The sequence below is a fragment of the Micromys minutus genome (genome assembly GCF_963924665.1).
Source record: "Micromys minutus genome assembly, chromosome: 7".
Classification (NCBI taxonomy): Eukaryota; Metazoa; Chordata; class Mammalia; order Rodentia; family Muridae; genus Micromys; species Micromys minutus.
The window spans coordinates 39,521,084-39,542,554 of NC_137976.1; positions in this window are offsets into that span (position 1 = coordinate 39,521,084).

Here is a 21,471-nt window from a genome sequence, read left to right on the forward strand (position 1 = left end):
CCTGTGTTTTCTTTTATTTCTTTAAGAAAGTTATTTATGTACTTTTCAGGGCCATCCATTATCAACATGACATATAATTTTAAGTACAAATCTTATTTTTCTGGTATGTTGGAATATCAACTACATTTTGTGCTGGGAAAATTAGGTTCTGATGTCGTCAGGTTGTCTTGGTTTTTGTTGCTTAGGTTTTTGAGCTTTCCTCTTGCCATCTTGCTATTTTTGATGCTAGTTGATCTTGTTGTCTCTGATTGGAGCTTGTCTCTTCTGTGGGCCCTTGGGACTCAACTAGGAGAGAGTTCTCCTGGGTGCTTAGCTCTCTGAAGGCAAGCTGTGAGTTCTGATGGTGGGTGAGCTCTTGTTCTGTTTGCAGATGGAGACTAGAAGGGTTGAGACCCAGGCAACACTGTGATAACCTGCCACCTGAAAGTTCCTTGTGTTCTCTCCCTTGATAGTCAGTTGAGAGAAAATGAAGACTCACCCTGGGCTCTCTGATAGTAGGCTGTTAATCTTGATAGTGGTGGGATAGCTCTAGCTCTTAGCAAAGACAGAGGCTGGAAGTTTATTGTCCCAGGCTTCAGAGACACATGTAGCCCAAGAATACTTTGTGGTCTCTCCTTGTGTGCTCAAAAGAGCATGCTGTCAGCTCTGATCATATTTGGTAGGCTCTAGCTCTGGCTGCAGATGGAGGCTGTAATGGTCTGTTTTAAGGCAATACCTGGATACCTGCCCCCTGATAGTTCTCAGGAGTTTTTTTCCCCTTGTATTCTCAGGAGGAAAATTATTCCTGGATGTTTTGTTCTCTTTGGGCAAGTTGTGAGTTCCATTGAGGATGGGCCTGTTCTAGCTCTGGGCACAGGTGGAGTTTGGAAGGTACAGGTCTCAGGCTGTGCCATGATACCTTTGCCCTGAGACATCTCAGTGGTCTCTTCCTGGATAGTTAGTTTAGAGAAAATGGGGATTAACCACTGGGCTCAGGAGGGAGAGTGCTCCTGAGTGTTCAGCTCTCTGAGGGAAGGCTGTGAGTGTAAATTTTGGTAGGCCAGAAAAATTTGAAAAAATAATTATTTTTGATTACATAAATACTATTATTGAGTTACAAATACTATTGTTAATAGAGGAAATTTCCCAGCCCATAACTTTTCTTTTTTAAAGAATATTTGATTGCTATCTAATTTGATGCATTTCTTAAAGCACTGTTTACAACATAATTTAGACCTCAGTACCTCATTGAATCCACAGAGTCTGAGCAACCTGAATATGTCTTAATTTCTATTAATAAATATAAGCATATATATGAACATATACATTATTAAACATGATATAATAATGAAAGTATTCATTCAGTTACTCTATTCGGTTTTCATCCACTTATTGTGCCTGTAGCTATTTGAGATGACTGTCTCTGAGAAGTGTAGATATAAAGTACCTGTGTGCATAACAGTACAATGGAGGAAGGAGTGCTGGAGAAGCTGGGTCTTGTTAAAGTTCCTTGGGTCACTGAAAATGTTTTATTTAAGGATGTCGTGGTTTTGTGTCAATCCTTTTTGCTCACTTATATGTTCCATCCTCACCAAACTACCAAAGTTATGGTGTCACTAAAACTTAGGCATAATTATGCATAATAACCAACAATATTATTTTAATCAATGAGCTACCTCAAATATTTTGTTGTAGTTACAGAAACACAAATGATATGTTTATCTTGTACAATTTTCTACTATAGTTTTTACAGAGCATTTAAAGAGCATTTTCATAGTTCCATCCTTAAGTTTAACCTAATTATAAGCCTGCAGCAATTTTTCACTGGACATAAGATCAAAATCATGATGTGGCTAAATGAGATGTAACCTACCTATAGACTTATGCATTTGAATACTTGTTACCAAATTAGTGGTACTGTTTGAAGCAGTTTAGGTTTTGAGTCATGTGACACTGGTGATGGGGGATCAAGAACTAAAGGCAGGCTTTGAAGACTTTTATTTAATCTTGCCCAACTTAGAGATTTCTCTTTGCTCCCTGACTGCAGACAAATGTGGTGAGCTAGTTTCCTGTTCCTGCTACAGTGCTGTTCCTGTCACTAGGAACTCAGACCACAGAAACTGTTCGTCAAAACTTATTAACCTTTTTCCTCTAGATGGTTTCAATAATACACTATACCACATCAAAAGAAAGGCACAAAATCAATCCCTGATCATAATCAGGTATAAAGTGAACTTTTAAACACTTTGTTCTAGTGTGTTCATGGCTTTAAAATAAACTCTACCATAAAGTATTTAATAAACAATCCTCGTTGTTTAATCGTGCCGCTTGTTTTTCTCAAGTCATTGATAACAATTTTGACGCAGTGCTTTAGGCAGAATGAATGAACAATTAACATTAGCTGCCTGAGCATAAAATGAGGACATTCCTCACCATTTTCTTAAAAACAAATGAAGTGTTTCATCGTAATTTCATGTTCTTACAAGGCTTACACTCACATTTTATGGGATTTTTAACAAGTACATATTTTATCACTTTATTTCTGTTAGCTATAAAGGAAGAACATAACAGCTCAGATAAATAAATGGCTTCTATGCAGATTAATCTAAGATATTGTTTGTATCCAGAATGCGTAGAACAAAAAATGTATTCTTATATAGGAAAGTTTATGTCCCCTAAACTTTTATAATAGCAAAATAATTTACTGTATATTTCTTTTATGGTCTCCAACATTAGTGAGATCATTGTAAAACACATTTATAAGCAACATTCATAGAAAATGCATACCACTTATGTAACAGACATAGAGAAGGAATAAAGAGTTATGAAAAGATTAGGGAATCCAAACAATTATTAAATTTTCTTTGTGAAATTCATTATTGTTAAACATTTGGGGTCTAAATTATATAGTAAAGATACATGACATTATATTTTAATAACCTCAAACTTTCTGAAAATAGTATGAGATATTAGTGGGACTTTCTCACAATTCTTATGTAATATTTTTCTTAGGATTAATTGTGCTACTAGAAAATATGTCCTGAATATCCATAGAAATATTTCTTTTAATATCTACTTAAACCCCATTTGAATGTGTTTTTTGTTAGCATTCAGAATGCTTCATAAAACCAAATTATGACTATAGACTTTATGGTGAACTATAAAAATGTCTTTTGTTATATCAACTAATATTTCATACCAGCAAAAATCTGAAAATTGGCACAGTTGTGTGAATGATCACATGCTTCTTCTTTCAGTATATGTTACAGGATTTTCATCTCATCATGGCCTGTCTCTTATGCATATGTTTTAAAACATTAAAGCACCTTTTGACTTCATTATTAGGAAAATATCTGCATTTTTATAGTCAGTGGTTATAATGGTAAATCAGTTTTCCATTACTGTCACAAATTGAATGTATCTCTATTGGACACAGTTGTGTGCAAGCATTTCCTTATTACATTTTACAGGCAATTCACTCATAAATTAAGTAGTAATCATGAGCTTGGATTATTGACCCAATAAAACACTTATGAGAAAATATCCAATAGCAGATTCAATGTATAAATGGGAATAGTTAATCATAAAATTTATAGCTCTTTTAGCTCATCAAATAGAATAGAAACCTAACCACGATGAAGCAAAAACAGGATAGAAACTGGAGAGAGAGAAGCACATCGGTAGGAAGTGTGGAAGAGAAAGGTAATATGTCGGTCTCACACTTGTTTAGGCTTATAAACTATTCACTTCAAAATGCAATGTATGCATACATGACTAAGAAGTTAAATGACTGTTTAGTACAAAATTGCAGAATATTAATGCAAAAAGATTCAACATTAAGCACTCCAATAACCCTTAGACAATTTCTACCCTCAATGTTTGTATTCAAAATCTGTTTTCTCATAAAGAACACATTTAACTATGGCAGTACTTCTCTGACTATAGCAAATGAATAAATGAGAAAACTCAGACATAAAAGATGAAGAAATTTAATAGCATAAAATCAAGAAAAAGTCACTAATATAGCATAGCTGAATTTACATTTTAACTCCTTTCATGATCATGAATGATTTTGTTGTTGGCTGTATATCACACAAAATAAAGGATGGAATAAAATATAAAAGGTGTGATGTATTTAATTAACTCCATTACCCAAAGAGTAAGAGTTATTTAATGCATTCAAGCAAAAATTAAAGGTGACCTAAGTGTGAATAATTATGAGAAACAATCTTCTTTTTGTATTCTTTATTCTTTTTAAAATTGGACATTCTTTTTATTTATATTGCAAGTATCATCTCCTTTTCCTCCACTCTCTTTTCCCCATTCCTTGTTTCCATGACAGGGTTCCCTCTCCCAAACACCCTCTCCAACTCAGTGCCTTGGCATTTCCCTACAATGTGAAAGCATACCTTCACTGAACCAAAGGCCTCTTCTACCATTAATACCAAACAATGCTATTCTCTGCTAACTAAGCAACTGGAGCCATGTTTGTCTCCATGTTTACTCATTGGTTGATGTTCTAGACCCTGGAAACAGTGGAAGGTTTGGGTGGTTGGTAATGTTGTTCTTCCCATGGGGTTGCAAACCCTTTTGGCTTCTTCAGTCCTTTCTCTAGCTCTTTCATTGGGGTCCCCATCTTCAGTCTAATGGTTAACTGCAAGCATCCTCAATTGTATCTGTATGACTCTGGCAGAGCCTCTGAGAAGACATTCATATCTGGTTCCTGCCAGTAAGCACTCCATGGAATCAATAGTAGTGATTAGGTGGTGGCTACATATAGGGTGTTTCCCCAAGTGAGGCAGTCTCTGAGTGATCTTTTCTTCAAACCCTGTTTCTCTATTTATCCCTCTATTTCTTCCAATGAGGGTTTTGCTCTTCTTTCTAAGAAGGACTGAGGCATCCATTTTCTGGCCTACCTTCTTTTTGAGCTTCATAAGGTCTGCAAGTTGTTTCTTGGGTATACAGAGCTTTTTAGAGCTAGTATCTACTTATCAGTAAGTGCATACCATGTGTATTCTTTTGTGAGTGTGTTTATTTAGTCAGGATGATAGATTCTAATTCCATCTATTTGTATAGGAATTTCATAAAGTCATTGTTTTGAATAGCTGAGTAGCACTCCATTGTGTAAATGTACTACATTTTCTGTATCCATGCATTCTAGCTGTATCCTTTCCAGCTTCTGGCTATTATAAATGAGGCTGCTGTGAATAGTGAATAATGTGTCCTTGTTATATATTGGAGTCTTTTGGGTATATGCCCATGTGTAGAATAGCTGTGACCTCAGATAGTACGATGTCAATTTTTACTGAGGTACCACCAGACTGACTTCCAGAGTGGTTGTATCAGCTTGAAATTTCATCAGCAATGAAGAAGTGTTTCTTTTTTTTCCCACATTATTGCCAGCAACTGCTCTCAGCTGAGTCTTTGATCTTTTTTTTCTTCATCATTGTGACTGGTGTGAGATTTAATCTTATGGTGGTTTTGATTTGCATTTCCCTGATGACTGGGGATGTTGAGCATTACTTTAGGTGGCTCTCAGACATTCGATGTTCCTCAGTTGAGAATTCCTTTTTTAGCTCTGTACCCCATTTTTGAAAGGATTATTTGATTCTCTAAAGTCAATTAATTTCCCCTGTGTCTATCTGTTTTAAGCTCTTTCCCACTTTCTGTTCTATTAGTTTCAGTGTACCTGTTTTTATGTGGTGGTATTTGATCTACTTGCACTTGAGCTTTGTACAAGGAAATAAGAATGGAATGACTTGCATTCTTGTGCATGCTGACTGCCAATTGAAACAGCACCATTTGTTGAAAAGGCTGTCAGTTTTCCATGGAATGTTTTTAGCCCTTCTGTCAAATATTAAGTGTGTGGGTTCATTTCTGTGTCTTCAATTTCATTTTATTGATCTACTTCCCTCTGTCTTTACCAATAGCATGCGGTTTTTAACAAGCTTGTTCTGTAATACAGCTTGAAGACAGGGATGGTGATTCTCCCAAAGTTTCTTTTATTGTTGATAAAGGTTTTGGCTATCATGGGTTGTATTATTTTTAATAACAACCATTGTAGGGCTGATTTCTTGAAAAATACGTCAGTAGGGTTCAAGTGTCATTGGAATATCTTTTAATTTTTTTAATTAATTTTAAAAAAAATTTTACACTCCATATTTTATTCCTTTTTCTGGTCTACCCTCTGAATGGTTCACGTCCCATACCTCCTCCCTGCCTCCCCTGTCTCTTTCTGAATGTCCCTCTCACCACCTCAGATGTCTGAAGTCTCTGGGACCTCCAGTCTTTTGAGGGTTGATTGTATCTTCCTTGAATGAACCCTGTAGTTGACTGATGTATGTTTTGTGGGCCACATATCATTGTATATACTACCTGGTTTCAACATCCATTATCTGAAAGATCTCAGGGTCCATGTTAATTGAGACTGCTGGTCCCCCTACAGAGTTGCCCTCCTCTTCAGGTTCTTCTAACTTTTTCCTAATTGAACAACAGGGGTGACCAGCTTCTTTTAATTGGTTGGGTGTAAAAATCTGCATCTGACTCTTTCAGCTACCTGTTGGGTCTTTTGGAAGGCAGTCATGAGAAGTTCCTGTTTGTGAGTGCTCCATAGCTCCATAATAGTTTCAGGCTTGAGGCCTTCTCTTGAGCTGCATACCCTTAAATACAATATTTTTTGTGGATAATTTTGACATAAAATTGGAAATGTTTTAGTGACATACCTTTATACCTGTAACACTACCTAGGTGTTGCTTGTTTACTAAAGTAAATTATTAAAGCTTAAATTGTATAATCTATAATGTTTTTACTTATTTGAGTGGTATATAAAGGATAAAACACTAACAGAACTAAAATTTTAATATGCACTTATTGATCCACATTTCAGTATGAGGTGAAATTTGTGTAAGTAGATACAAGAATACAGGCTTATGTTTTTTGATAACCATTCATTGGTTTTGTTTTTTCATTACTTGTCAATATATTAAATCATGTTTTTGTATCTTCCTGGCAAGAATTCCAGTGGACATGTTGCTTCAGATCTTACATGTCTTAGTTGCATGAACTAGCTGTAGAGCTCTTTCGTATTCCTTAAGTTCACAGCGTTACAACTGAATAATATAGATAGTCATTTGCATGTACCAGTTAAAAGCAAGGTGACAAAGTGCTTTATTTTCTAGCTATGCCTAACAATGATCAGGAGAGGATATTATGACTTCATAGTCATTCCTACATGGTTATACTTCAAAATGTTGTTTAATTCTTTCAAGTTTCTTCCAATTAAATAAGAAAAGACATATAGGAGGAATGTAGACAAAGACATATTAATAATATGACTTTATCAGTGAACAAAGATGTGGCTCTAAATGGCTCTTCTAATTTTTACTCATAATTATCCTTCATCCTTATATACTGTCTACACTGGATACTCATTTTTTTCAGATAGGAGTTGAAGCTCAGGTTTTTGTGGATAATGTTGCATCTGAGACAAATAATCTTCCACCAAAAACCCTAGAATTTTCATAGTTTAGTTTCTTGCTTTATTAAATTATAAAAAAGAAAGTAATTATGTTGGCCTTCTTGACATATACATCTTATGCCATAATAATTATTTCCAAATGTAAAATATATTTCTTCACATTTCTATTTATACTTATTACTATACCTCTAATAGCATTATACTCAATTTTATAGAGTGACAAATTTGTTAGTATTCAACTCCTGTATCTTATTAACTAAAAGCACTTTCAGCTCAGTTTTAAATGCCAGACAATTATATATATATATATATATATATATATATATATATATATATATATATATATATAATTGTTGTGAAGGTATCATATCATCAAACACTTACAACTGTATGCAAAATATAAATGAGAATAATTAAAGAGAAATATATGTCAGGATTACCCCTGCTTCTTTCATTAGAGTGATAATTTCTTTCTTTCTTTCTTTTTTTTTTTTTTTTTTTTTTTTTTTTTACTGCTTCCTTCACTTGTCCCATGCGCACTCTTTATAATAGGTCACTCATCTCATAAACATTTGAGTAGGTTTTCATAGTACATTCAGAATTCTGCCACACTCAGAAATTCTCAATAGATTTAATTAATTACCATTTTAATGTAAATATAAATTTAAAAGTAGAAACTCAGGTATCTGTCCAAATTATCAGTTTGAGTATCTATCCCAAATTTATAGGAATTAAGATGTGTGAATTCACAAGGACACACATATGTGTGTATGATGATTTCACAAAGTGTGTTAAGTTGTTATTGAACAGAATTGAAGTTATTTTCTGCATATAACAAAAGGCAATAAGTGCAAGGAAAAGTTATGGGCCGAGCCTGGGGACTAGAATTTTGCCTAAGACCCAGATTATTTCCAAATTATTCTCCTACCTTGTATTGCTTTCAAGTCATAAGTGATTTCATATATTAAATATTACTTTCTATTCTAACTAATTTTTTAGGATTGAGGTGTACATGCAAAAGAAAATGATATATTCTTATTTAAAAAGTACCTGGGAAGTTTCACATGCCCTTCAAAAAATAAGTACGTGTTATTGGTCAGTTATATCCACAATTCTGAAAGAAGATAAAAATCTTCAAACAGTTCATTGCAATATGTAATATATTATTATTTGGAAATAAAAATACAGTAAAGATTGTAGAAGAGGTATTCTTCTCTGTCTTGAGTTGTTAATGAGTGTCTTTTCACAGTAAGGGACAGACCTACAGAACTGATTTCACATCCATGTTGTAAATTTTGTATATCCTTATCTACTACTCCACCTGCCAACTCCTGGCATTTTAAAAATTTAATCTCTGGTTTCTAGTCCTCCAGGAAGTGTCAGGAATGTGTTCTCTCTCTTGGAATGGGTCTCTAGGTAAACCAGTCATTGGTTGACCACAATGCACAAACTCTGCCATCTTTAGCTCAGTACATGTTACAAATAGTCTTGTTATATTCAGACAGGAGTTTAGCATAATTGTCAGCAGGGAGGCATCATCCAGCAACTAGAGACCCACAGCCAAACATTAACAGAACTCAGAGAATTCTACAAAATAGAAAAATGAAGGATTGTAGGAGCCAGAGATGTCATAGACACTACAAGAAAACCCACAGAATCAACTAACCTGAGATCAGAGACTCACAGAGTCTGAACTAACCATCTGGCACCATAAATGGGTCTCACCTATGCCTCCTGCATATATGTTATGACTTTATACATTGGTCTTATTGTGGGACTCTTATAAGTGGGAGGAAGGCTTGTCAGGAGTCTTTTGCCTGCATTCAAGCATTTTTTTTCCCAGTGAAGTGGGAAATTCAGATTTTATAGTAGAGGAGGTGAGTACGGTTGCTCCAACTTAACATGGTATAGCTGCTTGATAACTATGGAAGGTCTGCCCTTTTCTGAAGAAAAATAGAGGAGGAGTTTATGAGGAATTGAGAGGAGAGACAGGGAGGAAGGGGGGGATTATACTTGGGTTGTAATATATGAGATAAGAAAAAAAATTTAAAGGGTAAAAAACAAACCAAACAACCTAACAAAGAAATGAAAAGCAAAACACAACAATGCCCAGAACACTTAATGTGCCAGTATTCCTTTTAGGGAATTGGTTGATCCTGATGGCTTATTTATAAAAAAAATGTACAGTAAAACATGACCCTAATTATTCACATTAAAAAATTACGCATCAAAAAATACTAAAATAAAACGACTTGTACTTGATATGTTCTATAATAATTATAATAGTTTATGTTCATGTGTTTAAAGTTTTTCATTTATTCACAAAGGTAGATTATGAATTAGCTGATATAAGTTTGGATAAGGGAGACAGATAAACTTACAGTAATGTTGACTAAAATATCCAGTTCTTGTTACACATACTTTATGTTTCCATACCTGTTATCTTTCTTTAAAAGTAAAGCACCAAAACCATGATTCTTTAGAACATGGTTTTTGTCCTTCAAAACATGGTTCTGTTGCTTCTCACTACTTTCATGTCTCAGGACATGTAACTCTATCTCTGTGTGCACTAATTTTATCACATATATGATAGATATGATGAAAGCTTCATGGGTATTATAAAAAGGAAATTAATATATATGATCAACTCAGAATGTGTCTGGACATATTATTCTATATTTGTTATCTACTAACCATAAAGAATATTTTTCATGTAAACACACACACATACAATGCTTTAAAATATCAACTATTTATGATGTAACGTTTTTTTGCTGTTTTGGTTCAGCTTGGTTGCATATATTTATGGTTATATAAGTAGTTGATAGTTCCCTTGGGTTTGACACTGACTAGAGGTGAAGTCTGATCTTCTGCTCTTAGACACTCAGGGCCAACTCTCCTATTTTGTGCAGGTGAGCGGCTCAGGCAAATTCTTCACAGCTAACAGACATCAGCATGTCCCTGGGCAGCAGGCCTGACATTGTCTTTGGTGGTAACAGACCTTTTCTGCTGCAGGGAAATAGACTCAGACATTGCTCATGATTACAGCACAGGCCAGAGTCCCACCATAATCCTATATGGCATCATTGCTACTCACATCAGTCTGTTCCTCACTACCCTTGAGACTATACTTCTGCCCCTCTTCAATGTGTCCACATCCTTTTCTTTTTTTCTTTTTTCCTTCCTTCCTTCCTTCCTTCCTGCCCGTTTTCCTTTCTTCCTTTCTCCCTCCCTATCTCCCTCCCTCCCTTACTCCTCCATTCCTTTCTTCTCTTTGTCTTCTCTCTCTCTCTCTCTCTCTCTCTCTCTCTCTCTCTCTCTCTCTCTCTCTCTTGTCTTCTATTTCCTCCAACACTTACTTTTATCTCATCATGGCTCCAAGGGTCTCTTAATATCTGAGATGTTCCCAGGAGAAGTCTCAGGAGTGCTACGCCTTGTCCACATATTATGGCACCAGGCAGGGTTCATATCAGGTGAATTTCTTGTCTCAAATTCGGGTTAGGGACTGGTGGTTGTCTCAGGCTTACTGTTTTTAGAAGATGTTAGAATACTAATCATCAAATGTTCACAATTCAGAACAATGAGCATAGATAAAACTTCTCTCCTCTCTGCCACCTTCTGATTCGTGTGTGAACAACAACCACAACAATGCCCTGGTGGGAGTGAGAAACACTACCTTTTAATGGAAAGATTTGCACAGGCACATGGCAATCATGAAAACAATTTACAATTGCATGTGCATTTGGCTTATTCTACCATGATTGTTAATGCTGTTGAAGCCTCAGCCATCAAATGACTGTATTCTCAGAATAATTAACATCATTTTTTAAGTATCAATGTGTACTGTACTAAAAGTGTTAAAATACCATGTAGAGTGATAAACCATTATCTTTGAATGTGCATCATATGTTCTCACAACCTGTGACACTGTTATGTCACTCGACATGAGGGAACCATACTTTCAAACTATTTGCAAGTCGTCTTTGCCATTGTTTTTTTTTATTTATTTATTTGTTTAGTTATTATACATCCAGACCAGAGTTTCTCTTCCTCCTCTACTCCCAGACCCCCCTTCTCCCCTCTCTCCCTCCCTCATCTTCTCATCCTTTTCTTCTCAGGGAAAGGTAGGCCTCTCATGTATATCAACCAGCCTTAGCATGCGGTATACTAGGTGCATCTGAGAACAGACAAGGCAGCCTTATAACAGGGTGAGAGAGAGAGCCCCTGCTCCTGCTGTTAGCATCCCCACACAAAGACCAAGCTGCATATGTGTTACCTATGTGTAGGGGGCCAATGTCCATCCAATTCATGCTTTCAGGTGGGTGGTTCAATCTCTGTGAACCCCTATGGGCTCAGGTTAGTTGATTCTGTAGGTTTTCTTGCGGTGTCCTTGACCTCTCTTGTGGGGCGCTGCCTGCACATTCTCCATTACAAGATGGTGCTGACATCTGGCTGGAGTTAGCAGTAAACAAGTCATGTGCGCACGTGCTAGGTAACTTTCCACTCCTTGAGCTCTGCCTCTCCCGTGGCGTCATAGGGCCTGATGAGTTTCAACCAATCATGGGGCTCCACGTCCAAGGCAAGGACTGATTCCTATATAAGGGGATGAGCTAGATAGTTCGGGGTCTTTATCTTCACTTGCAAGCTTATGCTCTGCTTCTCAAGATGCATTAAAGCTTTACCGCAGAAGAATCCTATTTCGTGTGCCCTGTCGTTCTTGCTGGCGAGACGGTTGTGCGGGACACTCTTGTTCCTTACTCTCCATATTATACTCTATTACATGAGCTCTGCCCTCTGGTGAACTCTGCATTTGTTTCCAACAATTCTGGATGAAGTTTTTTAGATGACAGGTGGCTCCTGTCTGCAAGTATAGCAGAATATCATTAATGGTTGCAGGAGTGGGCTTTCTTTCTCTCTCTCATGACATGAGTGTCAAGTTAACCCATCATTATTTGGTTATTCCCTAAATTTCTTCTCTATCTTTATCCCTACACATACCATAGGCAGTTAAAACTGTGTTGGGAGGTTTTGTGACTGGGTTGGTGTCCCCATCCCTCCATTAGAAGTAGTGTTTACTTACATGGGGTGGCCATTTAAGGTTCTATATCCCCATTGCTAGGAATCTTACTTAGGGTCACCTTCAAAGATTACTAGGAGTTTCCATTGAACTAGGTGTCTAGCTTATCCCAGAGATCCTTTCCCCAGTCATCCAAGTTCTCTCACTGTTCTCTCTCAAACTACCCTCTTTTCACTTGAGCCTTCCTGTTTCCTTCCTCATTTCCACTTCCATACACTTCCCTCACTCCATCCACCCCTAATGATTTCCTATTTTATTTGCACTTCTTAATGAGATTTAAGCATCTTCATTTGGGTCCACATATAGACAGTTTATTTTTGAGAAGGGAGACAAAATTATGCAATGGAAAACAAAGAATCTTTAATAATGTTGTTGATCTATCTGGTCTACATGTAGAAGAATTAAAAAGGGGCATATCTATTACCTGCATAAAACTCAAGTATGAGCAGGTTAATTTTCATAAAGAAAATTGGTCTGAAATTCTCATTCTCCATTGAATCTCTGTGTAATTTGGTTCAGGGTAAATGTGGTCTCATAGAATGAGTTTGGCAATGTTCCTTCAGTTTCTGTGTTGTGGAATAGTTTGGAAAGTATTGTTATTAGGTTTTTTGTTTGTTTGTTTTTGTTTTTCTGGAAGAATGATTACTGGTTGAATTTAGAGCCAAAACTATCTGGGCCTGTTTTTGTTGTTCTTGTTGATTTTGTTGTTTTGTTTTGATTGGAGACTTTAAAGACTTCTCCTACTTTCTTAGAGTCTATAGATCTATTTAAAAATATATCTTATCTTTTTTTGTGAATATATGTATATTTTTTGTTTTCTTTATTTCTTGGACTTCATACAGTCTGTGAGTTGTTTCTGGGGGAGTGCAAGCCTCTGGGGTTAGCATCCCACTATCAGTGACTGCATATTATGTCTGTTCTTTTGTGACTGGGTTATCTCACTCATATCTTATCTTTATTTAACTTTGTTAAGTGGTATCTATGATTCCTTTGGTTTCCTCATTGTTTGTTGTTTTGTCCTGCTTTTCAATTACAATTTTGTTTATTTGCATATTCTCTTTATAGTTTTTGGTTTGTTAGTTTGTCTAATGTTTTTTTTTATCTTGCTGCTTTTCTCAAAACAAACAACCAAATGACAAAAAACTCACAAAAAGTTGGTTAGTTTGACTAAATGTTTGTGTTGGTGATTTTAAGAGGATTATTTGGTTCTCTGGAGTACTAGCTGACAGGGTCCTGATATGGATGTCTCCTGAGAGGTTCCAGGAGAGCGTTACTGATACAAGTTTGGATCCTTGCAGCTAAATATTGGGGTCAGGGTGGGGAACTCAATGGAGGAGTTAGAGAAAGGTCTGAAGGAGCTGAAGGAGGAACAACAATATAAACCAACCATCCACCCCTCACCAGAGCTCCCAGAGACTTAACCACCAATGAAAGAGTACACATGGTTGACCCATGACTCCAGCTGCATATGTAGTAGAAAATGGCATTGTCTGGCATCAATAGGAGAAGAATCCCTTGGTGCTGTGAAGGTTAGTTTTCCCAGTGTGCAGAAAGGCCAGGGTGCTGAGGTGGAAATAGGTGGGAGGGAGGGGAAGCATCCTCATAGAAGGAGCGGAAAGGGCCATGGGAGAGGAAGAACCAGGAAAGAGGATAACATTTGAAATTTAAATACAAAACTATCCAATAATAATAGATTTTAAAAAAGCAAGAGTATGTTCAACAAAACGATTGAAGCCAGTTTATTGCTGACTTTTTAAATGAAGAATATGAGCACAAGTCAAGAATGACTGATGTCCAGACATTGGGCAAGTTAAGGGCACAGACTTGTTCTTAAAGCTGTCAAAGGATGAGCCCGCTTTACTTGAAACTTCTGATGATCAGACTTCTTACTTCCAGACACATATATTAATAAGTATGTATTAAGTGTGCTACCAAGCTAATATCAGTTTGTGATGATCATGATATCTGTTTCTCTGAAGTCTACTCATATCTCACTACACAAATATATTACTTTATTTGTAGTTAGTAAGCTATGTGTAGAATAGGAAATATTCTACTACAAAGTCATATGTATTACTTCCCTTTTCTGTTTATTAATATAGAAATTAATGAATGAATTGTTTTTCTAGTAGGTACATAACACAGGGCAAATATTTAATTTATATAGGAACAAAAATATACTAAAGGGTAAAGCAATAAATATTTTGCTTGTTTTATCTATATCAAGTCTGCACAGATATTCATCATTTAAAAATCATAACCATTGAATCTATAGAAATCCAATTGTTAATTTAAAATAAGAGATAAAAATCAACTCCCAAGTCTTTTAAGCAAATAATAAAAATAAATAAAACTAATAAGAATGCATGAATTTAAAGGTCTTTATATGAGTAAAATATCTATACTACTATATAATAACCACCCATTATTTGTTTTGTGATTGTGATGATTGTGCAAATAATATACAACTAATCTGCTTCCAAAAGTGTAGCTGTATGTTAGTGGACAGATCTTTAGTGCATTTATAATTAGGATAAAGTTAAATGTTTCTCTTTGTTTTTGAGTCCTTGATTTAAACCCTTTTCAGAAAATTCAGAGTTTAATTTCTCATATCTCTTGTTCCGTTTTGCTCTAATGGTCATGATGTTACCCAGCTTCATATTTACATTTAATAATGATCATTACAACACAGGAAGCATTCTCTCAGAGGTACTAATTGGTAATTGACAGAGATAAATAATATGTATACTTTTGTCAAACGGGGAAACAGAATGCATGGTTGGGAAGAGATTAAAGGAACATTAATAAAATTAACTGTGAATAAGCTGTAAGACTTGTTTTAGCAAACACAGAAATGCATATTGTTGAATTTTCAGTTCCAATAAAATGCAAAGAAGGAGAAGAAGTTACTGCTTTGGCAAACAATTATGCCAGCTCAATTGTGCTACATACTGCAAGAAAAGGACAAGAATAATACTATGAGCAAAGATCTTATAATAGAAAGTTACTCATTCACTCTTGCATTTAGTATTCGGCATAGCATTAAGACACTCATTGTTATAATCTTTCTTACAGAAACAAAATAATTGAGGACCAGAATTTATGTTATATATATTACATACCTGTTTTATATATATTATAAAAGTGTGTGTGTGTGTGTGTGTGTGTGTGTGTGTGTGTGTGTGTGAACTTTGAACTTTATATACCTGAATGGCAAACTTAAACCGCTACCAATATTATCACATTTACAAAATCTATCCCCTTTCTCTTTAATCTTTCAACTGTGTTCTTATCCTATGTGAGAAATCTGTAAATACCTCAAGGACCTCCTTCAATACAATATCTAAATTCAAGGAGTAATTATTTGCATTTTGGTACTTAGGTGAATTTTTCCACCTTGTTGCTCTGAAGTGACACTTCAAAAAGTAACAAGTGTGCCATAATTGGATGTGTGAGTGTGTGTTATGTGGATGTTTTATTTAATTAGTATTTTATTAAATTCAATCTCCAATTGTTTTAAAATAACTCACAAGTTGTACAGCCATTGTTTCTACCTCATTTAAGGTATTTCAATATCTAAAAAAAATACATCTATCACCTGTCATTCCTAATCATTTTTGTAACCTCCAACATACAATCTTAACATTTTCTATGTATTACTTGATTGTGGATATTGGAACAATATGATTTCTTTGTAGCTGATTTCTCCAGCATAACATAATTTTCATGAACATTCTTGTTGCATGCTACATATCTAGTTTCTTTATATCACTGGATAAAATTCAACTGTGTGGATTTAAAACATTTAATATAAATAACCATTTGATTATTTTTATTGGATATTTTATTTACATTTCAAATGTTATATCCTTTCCCTGTTTCCCCTCTGGAATCCCCCTATCCCATCCTCCTCCCCCTGTTTCTATGAAAGTGTTCCCTCACCTACCCACTCCTTCCCATCATCCCTTCCTGGAATTCCTTTACAATTAGGTATTGAGCATTAAGGCACCTCCTCTCCTTGAAATCTGATAAGTCCATCCTCTGCTTCATATATGTCTGGATGTCTGGGCTATGAGTCCATCCATGTGTGCTTGTTGGTTGGTATTTTATTCCCTGGGAGCTCTGGGGATTCTGGCTGGTTTATATTATTGTTATTCCTGTGGGGTTGAAAACCTCTTGATATCTTCTTTTAGTCTTCTGTATTAGGTGAATAATGAAGAGCCATTTTTATGAAATGGTGTTAGGATATATTCATTGTACATAATAATAGGCTTTAAAGAAGATTTTCTACAGTCCTATCATATAATTTTATCATATTTAGCTGGTACAGTGTATTCTTCGAGTTTCTACTGCATCTATCCACGTTCCTTTATTCTGACACAGGTTCTCTTTTCATGCCACATACATTAATGACTATTCCCTAAATAATTTGAGAATCCACAATGAGAAGAAACATTTAATTTTTTTTGTATTTTCTCATTTTTATTTTTTCTTTTGTATTACATTTTAGCTTCTAAATGTTTTCAGTTGGATAGTTATTATTGTAGCAAATATCTATTTATAGAGACAATGGAGTTTATTCTGTCTCATAGTTTTAGAAGGAGAAGTAAGTCCATGAGTAACTGGTCTTTTACTTCCAAGTCTGCGGATTCATCTCATGGTAGAAATATATAGTATAGCTAAGCAAGTATCTCATGGCTGTGACAGAAAAGAGAAAGGGAGTTCTCAAAGTCCTGTTCAAGAGTGTGCCTTTAGTGAAAAAATGGCTTTCTTATAGACCACACCCTGTAATGTTTCCAGAGTTTCCACTATTTTAAGGAACAAGTTTGAAACTTTAAGAGCCATCTAATACTCAAAGTGTAATATTCTTTTGCTAGCAAAAAAAATATTTCACAGTGCAAAAATACAGCTGGTATTTCATGCAGACTCATAATTTTTCATATTTTCTATCATTTCTCAGATCAGAAATCTGCTCCAAGTTTCAAAGTAATATTTCTATGATTCTTCTATAACAGTCCAAACAAATATCTGTATTTCTAGCTCCAATAATTGTCTTTCTGTGTCTGAATTATATTCTTAATAGGATGATTTCTGATTATATTTATTCTTCTGTGAATAATATAATTTTGTGGGTTTTTAATGACTAAATTTTCATTGCATATGTTTTTGTTATGTTAAACAGTGGAAGAATATAATAAATATAATGTAAAATTATATCCTCTCAGCAGATACCAAGAACAATTAAGTAGTTTGGTTACTTTAAACAGTTTTGCAATGAATATTAGTACACAGATGCCTCTGTGTCATGTGTATTTGGTGGCCTTCAGATGAATACTGAGGTGTCATATGAATATGTCATGTGGTTGTGTTTTGCATTTGTTTGAGAAAACTCCATATTTATTTTTACAGCGATTACCACAACTGACAATTGTATAAACTATGTAACAATGTTTCCATTATGCTAACTTTTTTCATAATTTTTCATTTGTTTTCTTGATAATATCTAGATTTTTTCAATTTTTACTAATGTGAGCTCTAATCTCCATGCTGTTTTCAATCTGTATTTCTCCAATAGTTAAGGCTTTCATTATCGTAATGTGATTTATAGAATAAATTTATTGGTTGGATTTTGTCTTTTTTGAAGCTTTATTGATTAAGTAGAAATTATTTTTATCATTTAAAAAATGGACTGTATTGGAGTATGGAGGGAACATCTTCTCTCTTTACTAGAATGAATGTGTCTATCATGAGCTTCAGGCATTTAAGGTATATTTGGTATGGACTCTGCTACAATCTGCAAATAGATTACTAATTCTCTTTGCAACTTCTAGGTAGGCTGAATATATATATATATATATATATATATATATATATATATATATATATAATTATCTTATTTAATTTGACAAGGACTCACCTTTCAGCTTCAATAACTTTTGAGGAAAAATAACAGTATAGAATGTTTGTCTTACATGTTAGCTATTAAGTTACAAAATGGAATGAAAGTGAGTTGAGCTGAGTAACAACAGGTGTAGCTATGAGAGCAAAAGGAAACGTGGATGAGAAGGAATAAATAGAAAAGCAGCACTTGGGATAGAGGTCAGGTAAAATGTTTAGAGATCAGTAAACCATCAGGAGTTTTAGTTTTTCAAAAAGTAGAAAGAATACAATAAAATAAGTAAACAATCAAAATATATATATCATACAACCTAACCAAATAATATAAGAAGTAAAATAGAACAATTAAGACACATTTAGGAATATGTGAATATTTTAGGGAGTGATGTAACAAATATTAGAGCAACACTCACTATTCCTTCTTGAGTTGGGGTTGGTTCCTTTATCATTGAAATGTTAAAACACTTCAAATACACTTGACATGATCAAACAGTTCTTAAGGAACACCAGCTTTTAATGAACTTAAACTGTTAAAACATATTTTTCAGTATACAGTGTTGGAGTGGGGAATAAAAAGGTTATTTGTTGGATTGAGAAGCTACTCAGACAGTAGTTGGGGAGGTCTTCCCTTAGGAGATTTTCTACTTCAGTGCTGACAGTAAACCTGGGCTTTACCACAGTCCCCACTGTCCTCATGTGCTGGGTTTTCATCCTCACTTTACATGAACTTGCACCCTTGCCTCCATCTCGTTTAAACTCATACTATCATCAACCTTTGAGAAATTATGCTCATCTTACTCGTTCTCAGGTTGAATGTTTGTATTCCTGGTCTTCAGTTCTGTGAGGTGACTCCAGGTCAGTCTGCTCAAAGGTGAGAGTATGTGGTTTTGTGGTTCTCAGACTGTGGTGCTTTTTGTAGTTGCTAGGTTTAGAGGAATAGTTGTTGCAAATTTTCTCTCTCTTCAGTCTTTTTCCCTGCAATGTATTTCTTTGGATCTGATTCTGCCATGTCAATAACAGTTTAGGTAGTGACATGGGATTCTGAGCACCAAGTTAAATCTGTATCTGCTTCAAGAAGCATGTAGATCTTTAAAGAGTTTGTTTTTGTTGCTTTGCTTTGGAAATTTAGAATAAGCATCCTCCTCTTTCTTCTGAATCCTTGAAATGATCAGGTATGTTTACTTTCTTATAAGTCTTATGTTTAGCATTTCTGTAGTTCATCTAATCCCCCATGATCTGCTGATCACTGTAGAACTCTCCAGTCTTTAAGATGTAGTTGATATTTAATCTCAAATGAGGATTTCTACCCTGTCTTTGACCATTCTGTTTCTGGATAATGGACACACAATCTTTATAGTTATAATAAGCATTAATAAGCACCAGAGCTGGGCAGGAATCTACTCAAAGCGATTAGAATCTACTTCTCTATCAATAACACCAATGTATTACTAGCCAAGCCCCTTCTGGATAGCTCTTTATTTCAACTGGACAACCTTATTGGCCATAATTTTATGATTTGCCTAACTGATGGCATCTTCTCTTCCAACATTATCTCTTCCTCCTCTTGGTTTATTTTTTTACACTCTAAACTCATGATACCCAAACCACACCTACCCCAATTGTGTCCAGTAGGCATCTTTATTCACCAATTAGGATAACTTGGGGGCAAGGTCACATAGTATCACTTGGGTCTACATGTGAATTCTTTCTTCACTGGCCTTGGGAGCCATTATTCAGCGTTACAATAAAAGCAAAAGATCAAACCTCAATACCCATTCACACTAATAACACTTTTCTGATACATATATTATGCACTTTATTTACACATTTGTGGGGATATGAGAGACTTCTTCTTGAAGTGGTAGGCAACTTCAGTTCTACAGTAAAGAATAAAACCCCATACCACTTTTCCATTTAGTCTTCTGTTTATTTTTATCAGATATTTTATTGTGAAAGTATGCTTGGATAGTTAAAGTCAAAACTTATGCATTTTTAAATTATATGACTAATATAGTATTTTAATATTCTTACCTTATTTTGATAGTTTTCTTTTATGAAAAAATATGTTATTAGGAAGATTGAGTACATACTAAACCATTTTGATAAAAATATGGGATATTTACAGAAGCAAACACAGATATGTATTACATCTAACACTATTTATTTCTTACAACTGGAACAGGAAGAATTAGAAAAGATAATAAGTCTAATAGTACTCTTTGAGAACGGTAGGATTGCCCACAATACTCACTACTATAAGATGAAATGTGGAATTTGATAAAGCATTTTTATTGATGCAAGACAAAACCAAATTGGATTCTTGACTATTCTTATAAATATTTGAATTGTTCTAGAGATACTAATAAATCTCTGTGCCTCAATTTTCCTGACATTAATTTGAAGTATAATGCATATAGTGTGTATTTATTTTAAAATGTCTTAACATTTCAGTGTAATGGCATGTAAAGCTGTAAATGACTGAAGCAAATCTGATATATTTCATGCACTTGTTGAAAATTGCTTTACTTTAGACATCATTTCTTCCCTTTATAACACATCAATACATTGGTTATGAATAGAATTTATGCTGTATATTTTAGATTTCCATGCTTATTATCTGTCTTGGTCTTCTAAGATATGTAAACTATGGCTATTGGGGGTTCTAGCTTTTTTTTTTTTTTCCTGGTCCTACTCCAGTGTTTAGCACCATGAATAGAATACACTCAAAACTTAGGACAATTTGTTGAGTGAATGGTAGTTATTTATGGATATACTATTTTAGTTTGTAATTTTTGGTACTTGAGATAACGTTACATGAAGCCTTGACCTGCCGATTACTCTTTTTGTTAAAAACAAGCCCTTGTACCTGAATAGGCAACCATGTTTTTGTAGTTGTTTTTATCTTGAGATATTTATATCTATCCCTGATTTCATCCCCATAGTTGAGGAGAATAATATGTGAATTACATAAAAACTTCCCAAAATGTCTACTCTTTATTGGAAATATAAAAATAAATATAGACCCAAATCAACTGTGAAA